The following is an 8,443-nucleotide window of genomic DNA, read 5'->3' on the forward strand; positions in this document are numbered from 1 at the left end:
CCATCCGTTAACTGCTAGGCATTCCATTAAAGATCGACAGCTGAACTCTTCTTACCACAGATATATTTATGTGTCCATTGAATATAACCAATCATGAGCACGATAACCCTTCACAGATGATCATAAGTACAGTTGGGCCAATTTATCGTTTTGCCCCTATAGTTATATCTCACTCCTTAAGTACCATTGATCCCTTTAATGAACAATATAACATAGTCTAACTATGTGTGAACACCTCTCGGGCCATGAGAAGGTGTGTGGCACCACATCGTTCAAGCCTTGGTATCATCACTTAAGGGAGCTACCTATCTACTTATCCCTGTTTCGGGGAAGGAGTGAATTCCATCTTGTGTAGCTGAGTTTCCAGCTCCCAACTCAGACGAATCCCCAAAGTGGTAGGTTTGAGTCGACGGCCTAGCCACTCGTACCCATGCAAATCAAAGGACCGCCCTCAATGGTAGGAGTTCCCAACTCACGTAGGATTGAGGTCATGTTACCTATGGTCATCCTAGTGAAGTGAAGTCTCTGTCATGAACGGTGTTATATAACAAAACGTTAACACTTCGTGGTCAGGTCTTATACAAACTTTTTGTATAGAACACCCCCGCTCGCATGTCCCTTACACGAATGATCAGGATCAAACCATCTATGATAAGTCACAACACTTGTAACTATTCCACAAAACGGATTGCATCCATAGCGTTACCAGGATAAGGTTTCCTTTCTATATCCATATACTACAGACCATTTTGATTATCGCTTAAGACATGATCCACTTATATGTTACCACATACATGCTTAAGTTACATAAAGATAACTAGAGATTTTAGTTTATTAGTTAATGGTAAAGCAAACAAAACATTCAGATGATCAAAATCAAGAAGTGAAGTAAATATCATATATTATACATCACAAGCGTTTGTACAAACTGTTTACAAACTACCGGACACGAGACTTTAGGACATCAACCCAACAAAATTGTATACGATATAATTATAAGTTTAATGATCGAATTAAACAAAATTGGAGAATGTGATAATATTTTAAATTAATTTAAATATTAAATACATGAATAAAGATTTCATGATTGTGAAATTGATGATTTAATAATTTAATATGGATATTAAGTTATTTTAATTAATTAATTATTTAAATACATTTTATTTATTATTAATTGTTTGTATTAATCTTATTTAAAAATGAAATTTTGAATTTTATGAAAAAATTAAATGTTTAAATCAATTTGGTTTTAAATTGTTTTTTGAAAAATTAAATTAAAATTGAATTTTACTGAAAATTTAATACAATTGATTTTAAATCAATTTAAAATTCTAAGTGAGGTTTTTAGACTTTGAACATCTATATTCCACCCAAATTCTTAAGTTGTGGTGTCAAATTTCAATGCAATAGTGTGGCACGATGAATTTGATAAAAAATAAAAATAAAAAATAAAAATTTACCTGAGAAACAGATTTGCATGGCTGATTTTTCTCACAATTTGTTGAATAAGGGTTCTTCAACTATTTGACACCCAAACCAATAAACCTCTCCAAAAGTCCCTTGAATTCCTACTCATTTTAGATCCTACAATCCCATCTAAAGTCCTAGAGCATAATAGTGAAGATCAAGTGGTGGTCTACAAGAATTCGGAGTGAAGATTCAAGCTGGAATTGAAGGATTAAAGAATTCTTCAAAGGTGAAATTTCTGAAACCCATTCTATATTATAAACATGCTTGTTTGTTTGCTAAAATTGATGGAATTAGAGTGCTTAAGATCCAAATTGCTTCCACTTTTTGAATGTCAACACTAATAGTTAGTCGTGGTTATAAACCGAAGGAAATTATTCAGGACTTTTGAAAGGAGTATGGGGTGGACATTAGTTACGAGAAGGCATGGAGGCCAAAGAAGTTGCGTTGTCCTTAACGAGATGGTCCCTTAGAGAGCCATTCTGTTTGTTACCGTGGTATGGGGAAGTGTTGAAGATTGCCAATCCCGGAACTCACTATGAGTTGGAGATTGATCTTGATGAGTATTTTAAATACGTTTATACGGCACTTGGAGCTGAAATCAGAAGTTTTCTTAATTGCATCGGGCCAGTTATTGTTGTTGATGTTACACACATGAAAGGGAAGTATAAGGGTATTATACTCGTAGCGGTTTCAATTGATGCTAATAAACAAATATACTCGGTTGCTTTCGATTTGGGGGATAAAGAGAACGATGATTCATGGATGTGGTTCATAAGAAGGTAGCAATCAACTATTGGTGTGGTTAATGGGTTGGTGTTTGTATTCGATCGACACAAAAGCATTGTGAAGTCCATTGCTATAATTTTTCCTAATGCATTCCACACATTGTGTATCCATCATTTCAGCCTGAACCTAACAACGAAGTTCAATATGGTAACGTGTGTTCAAACTTTATGTTAGCAGCTAAGGCATGTTGGGAGCCGTCTTCTGATACTATTGGAATAAGTTGGCTCCCTACAATGATGTTCAAAAATACCTTATCGGTGTCAGGTTGTCAAGGTGGGCTCGGGTATACCAAGGGGGAATGAGGTACGATCAGATGACCACAAATAATACAGAGTGTATCAACGCAGTATTAAAGGATGCTCGATTCCTTCCAGTGACTGAACTATTGGATCATATTAGAATTCTTCACCAGGAATGGTTTTTTGATCGCAGGACATTAGCTTCAATGCGAGAATCAGTTTTGTCAGTCCATAGGGAAAAACTTTTTAAACTTGTAGATATCAGTTCTAGAACATTTACTGTGCGACTGATCGATCATCACGAGTTTGTAGAACGTCATTTAAACCCTCGTGTTAACATGAATGAGAAGAGTTGCACGTGTGGCGAGTTTGATTACTATGAGATCCCTTGTTCGCATGCACTCGCCACTTGCATGTCTGGCAAGTTTAATTACTATGAGATCCCCTATTGCATTAGGTATAGATACCCATATCTGGAATCATTTATGAAAGAGATGAAATATTCATACCCCCTATGTGCTTTTACAGTCATTGGACCACAGAGGTCTGAATGTATAAGCTCCAAGATTTCCTTGACTCTATAACCTTTTCCAATAAAAGGTTGTTTGGTCATTTTGCCTTCAAGGCAAGATTCACATACTGAAAAAAAGTTTTCTTCTAAACCATTTAGAAGTCCACTTTTCACCGACTTCTCAAACCTATTGAGTTTCATGTGACCTAACCTTAGAAGCCAAAGATGGGCATTTTCTTTTGGAGAAACTCTTGGTCATTTTACAGCTGTTGCTGTTTTGAACATTTTAATATTAAGCAAGGCTTCTATAACTAACGACCTTAGTACATACTGTTGTGGTTTGTGCCCTAAAGTCTCGTGTCCTGTAGTTTGTAAACAACTTTGTACGATTCACTACTTGACTTTGTACATTTAGATGGTTTTTATTTTACCACAAACCAATAAACTTAATATACCTGGTTGTTTTTATATAACTTAAGCATGTATGTAATGACATACAAGTGGATCATGTCTTAAGTGATAACAAAAATAGTCTATAGTATATGGATATAGGAGGGAAACCTTATCTTGGTAACACTATGGATGAAGCCCTCTTTGTGGAATTGTTACAAATGTTGTGACTTGTCACAGATGTTCTGATCCTGATCATTCGTGTAGTGGACATGCGAGCGGGGGCGTCCTATACAAAGAGTTTATATAAGACTTGATCTCGAAGTGTTAATGTCTTGTCATATAACTTCGTTCATGACTAAGACTTCACTTCACTCGGATGACCATAGGTAACATGACCTTAATCCTGAGTGAGTTGGGAACTCCTGCCATTGAAGGCGATCCTTTGATTTGCATGGGTGTGAGTGGCCAGAACGCCGACTCAAATCTACCATTTTGGGGATTCATCTGATTTGGGAGCTAGGAATTCAACTTCACAAGATGGAGATCACTCCTTCCCCAAAGTAAGGGTAAGTAGATAGATTGCTCTCTTAAGGGCTGATCCCAGGGCTTGAACGATGTGGCGCCACGCACCTCTCATGTTATATTGTTCACACATAGTGGTACTATGTTGTATTATTCATTAAAGGGATTATTGGTACTTAAGGAGGAAGATGTAATTACAGGGGAAAAACGGTAAATTGGTCTGTTGTAATTACGAGCATCTGTGAAGGGTCATCGTACTGATGATTGGATATATCCAATGGACATAAAAATATATCTATGACAAGAAGAGTTCAACTGTCGGTCTTCATTGGAATGCCTGGCAGTTAAGGGATGGTGGATATCGTGACTAAAGAGTTTAGTCAGCTATTCACGTACCGTTAGAGTTTCGAGCCATAGGTCCATAAGGTCCCCTTGATAGCTTGAATGCAAGTTGAGAGTTAGATTTTGGGTCAGTTTGAAATGTTCAAATTGACAAGAGGGAGTTTGATTATATATGATATAATTGAACGAGTTAATTAAATATGATATAATTAACTTTATGTATGAGATACATTAATTTGGAGGAAATTGGACATAAATATGGTTTACATCTAGTAGAGGAAAATATTATAAATAATATATGATGTTAATTTATATGTTATGAATATGATAAAATCACATTCATTGGATGGTTATAAAGGAAATGGGATGGCGTCTCTTCTGTTCTAAATAATGGATGAGTGCATTATAAATAGCTGACAGTGTGCAGGAGTCTGCGGCGTGGACATTGTGAAAAAGATAGTGTCATGATTTAGAAAATCAATGCCTATACGATAGTGACTGCACGATCGCTTACATATATGATATTGTTAAGCGATCGCTTACCGATTACACCGTCGCGCGCTATTAATTAAACGATCATTTACCTTTTCCAAAGCAATCGTTTAGCTCTCTATATTTATTAAACGATCGTATAGACGGCCGCTTAGTTTTTCCAATGCAATCGTTTGGACGATTGCTCACCCTTTTCCTACACGATCGTTTATACGATCGCTTACCTTTTCCTACACGATCGCTTACTTTTTCCTACACGATCGTATACTTCACCTAAACGATCAAAAATCTTGTCTATGCAATATACGACCTCATCTTCCACTCGCTTGATCATTCTGTACGGTCTCTCTTCTTTCTTCCCTCTACCAAATCCGAACAAAGCCCACACTTTGGATTCTCACTCCAAGAATACTAAGGGGTTTAAGTAGTGGTGTCTTCTCTGTTTCTTTCTGTACGGGTGGTGATTGTTCGAGGTAGACAGTTGGGTTTTAGACTCGTTGTGAAGAAGAAATATTCAACTAGTATGATCTCTTGATCTCTTTAGCATTATGAATGTATATGCGGTAATTCTGTCACAATGAATTAGAAAGATCCGCTTCCGCTCGTAGGTACTCTTGAATAAGAGTTCCTTCACATACAAGTTATTTTCCATTGAACCAAAATCTATCTCCATACCATTCTTAAAAATAAACATTTTATTCTCAGAAAAGGAGATGGAATAATTTTTTTCAATCAAACAAGAAACTGAAATCAAGTTTCTCTTGATATGAGAAACTACATAAACATTATCCAATAACAAATACCGTTTCTTGTCCAAAAATAACTTAAGTCTGCCTACAGTAACAATTGAAATGGCCTCACCAGTACCGACTCTAAGAGTCAACTCTCCAGCTTCCAACTGTTTCAGGAACTAAATCTTTGATGCGAAGAACACACGTGGTTAGTAGCCCCTAAATCAATTATCCAAACAGAATCATCATTCTCTACCAAGCATGTCTCCAAGACAAATATATCACATTTATTATCTTTGGAGTTCTTCCTTTTCTAGAGAGTAGTGGGATCAGTATCAGAACCTATATTATAAACTCCAAGTTTCATTTTAGAGGAAAGTCCTCGTCGATGAACTTTATCAGAGTCAGCAATAATTGCTTTCTCTATTAGACCCTTGACATTCAATAAGAACTGGAGATTATCTTGGGAACTAACACCACTGATACATTGTCATCAATCCCATTTGCTTAAAAGGCGAAAACTTACGTTCAAATAATTCTTGCAACGAGTCCATGATCTCACGTGCAATGACCATGTTCTCAACCCTTTTGGCCAATGCATTAGGTATGGTCTCCAAAATGTGAAGTCGGGCCTTCGAATTAGCCTTTATCCACACGTCATATGCATTACGAACAATTTGTAGTGCATCAGGGGTTGGGACTTCAAGACAATCTTCAAACATGACAAACTCGAGGTCGTTTACCATGAAAAATATTTTAATAGACTCTTTCCACGTCATGTAATTAAAACCGGTCAAAGTAGAAAAGGCAACTAACGGAAAATCAAACATTGACATTTTGCTAAAAAAACAAACATATTGAATTACGTTAGATTTTAGTATAACTCTTTTTAAAAAAATCCAATCAGGTTTAGCAAAATCTAAATGAGCCCCATATTACATCTAATTTTGCAATGACGCTTTAGTGATTTAGGACAAAAGCCATTGAAGGGTAATCAATTTCTCCCTTCACTGAATTGAGACACTCTCAACTAATCAATACACTAGAATAACTCATATTTCTATAACGATCAGTCATCATTAATTTGGTCAAGAAATCATTAATTTTCTTAATAATTTCTTGTAAGTGTGACCCTTCATCTTAGATCCTAGAGTTCCGCCCCAAGCAGCCAACCCAAGGAAAAAATCAATTGGAGCAAAAACTAAAGCAACCCTATCCATTTCTGGAGTTCACCTTGATATTGACCAACTGCACAAACCATCCGAAGGGGGACGCTCCCAGGGCGCCTCGAGACCGTGCAAGAAGGTCTCATGGTGCAAACCAATAAAGAGACCGCATGACATGTTGACATACATCTTTCTCCCACTTACTATAAATACTCTCTCTATTCATTATGATATTGACCCATGCAAACACCATCCGAGGGGGATGCTCCCAGGGCTCCAAAGGCCAAGCATGAATCTCACGGTGTGAACATTAAGGGAGAAACGTGAGTGGAATTGACATATCATATATATCTTTTCCTCTCACTGAGTATTTTAACAACCTAGGGTTTAATTTACTTAGAAAAATATGACTAATTATTTTTACTAAGTGGCTGTTTAAGTTTGCCCAAAAGTAACACTTGCTTTGGAAAGTTAAACAATTTTGATCAACATTCATTAAACGCTTTAACAAATATTAATCAACAATTACATGCTTTTAGCAAATCTATCTAATTTACCTTTACAGGTAGGTTCCCAGGTAGGGGTGTTTTGTTTCCATTAGCTTAAATATCCCAGCCTAGCCAAAACCCGCCTTAGACAAAAGGTCCCTTATGGATAGATTTATTATAAATTTAATCTTTTATTCAAATTAATTTAATCCTATTAAACCGATTTAAAAGATTAAACTTAGGTTTCTAATCTCATTAGAGCCACGATCTTAGGTCTATCTCAATCAAATTTTAAAACTCTTTTAAAACATGATTAAAGTCTAAGTTTGCATGCAACTCTTTCTTATTGATTTTAATTCTAATTTCATTAATATAACTCTTATAAAAAATGAAACAATCAAATTCAACCACATTGTTAAGCTAGATACCCACAAGGCATTTATAACTTTTATAAATAAACCTAAGTGTCATATTTCATGCAATGTTCATTTATAACTATATATAACTTTTATATAACTTGTAATGAACTAAGCATACATGCTAACATACACCAATATACTATAACACTTATAATATAAAGATGATGCATGGATATGCTTAATGCATGCATATATTATAACTCTTATATTATATGATGCATGAGCATTCTTTAATATAATTTAATCATGCAAATTACTATATTATAACACTTATAATATAAAGATGATGCATGAATAAATGCATAACCTACGGTGGGTTTTAAAATTACATGTCATACATTATGGCATATGAACTAACATACATCACATGTACATTAAATAAAAATTGATGGACTGGGATAATTAGCCTCAAAACTGGAAAGAGAAGCTAACTATTACAAAGAGCATCAAGTCAACCGGTTCAAACAGGCGAACCGGGTCTTGAACTACCCCGGTGAAGCTTCACCACTTGATCGTGTAGCATCTCCTTCAGATCGTCGAGTAACGCTTAACAAGTATAAACGATTGTTTAGTATTGATCGTATGTCTTAGGATTATGCTATGAACATGAAGGCCACACGATCGTGCAGCGCACATTGAGTAACGCATGTCATGCGGTCATTTAGACAACGACTATGCGATGAGCATGATTTTCTAAACGATCGAGGAGCAAGCATCGAGTATCATATACTGAGAGATCGAGTAGCTAATAACTATGTGATGAGCATGCTAGCCTACACGATTGTTTAGCGTGCGTGGCATGCGTCAAGTATCATATACTCCCAATTGTTTACCCCGAGCGTCTACGCGATTAAGTAGCCAACGAAACACGATCGAGTAAACTC

This window comes from Benincasa hispida, chromosome 4 (assembly GCF_009727055.1).
Source record: "Benincasa hispida cultivar B227 chromosome 4, ASM972705v1, whole genome shotgun sequence".
Classification (NCBI taxonomy): Eukaryota; Viridiplantae; Streptophyta; class Magnoliopsida; order Cucurbitales; family Cucurbitaceae; genus Benincasa; species Benincasa hispida.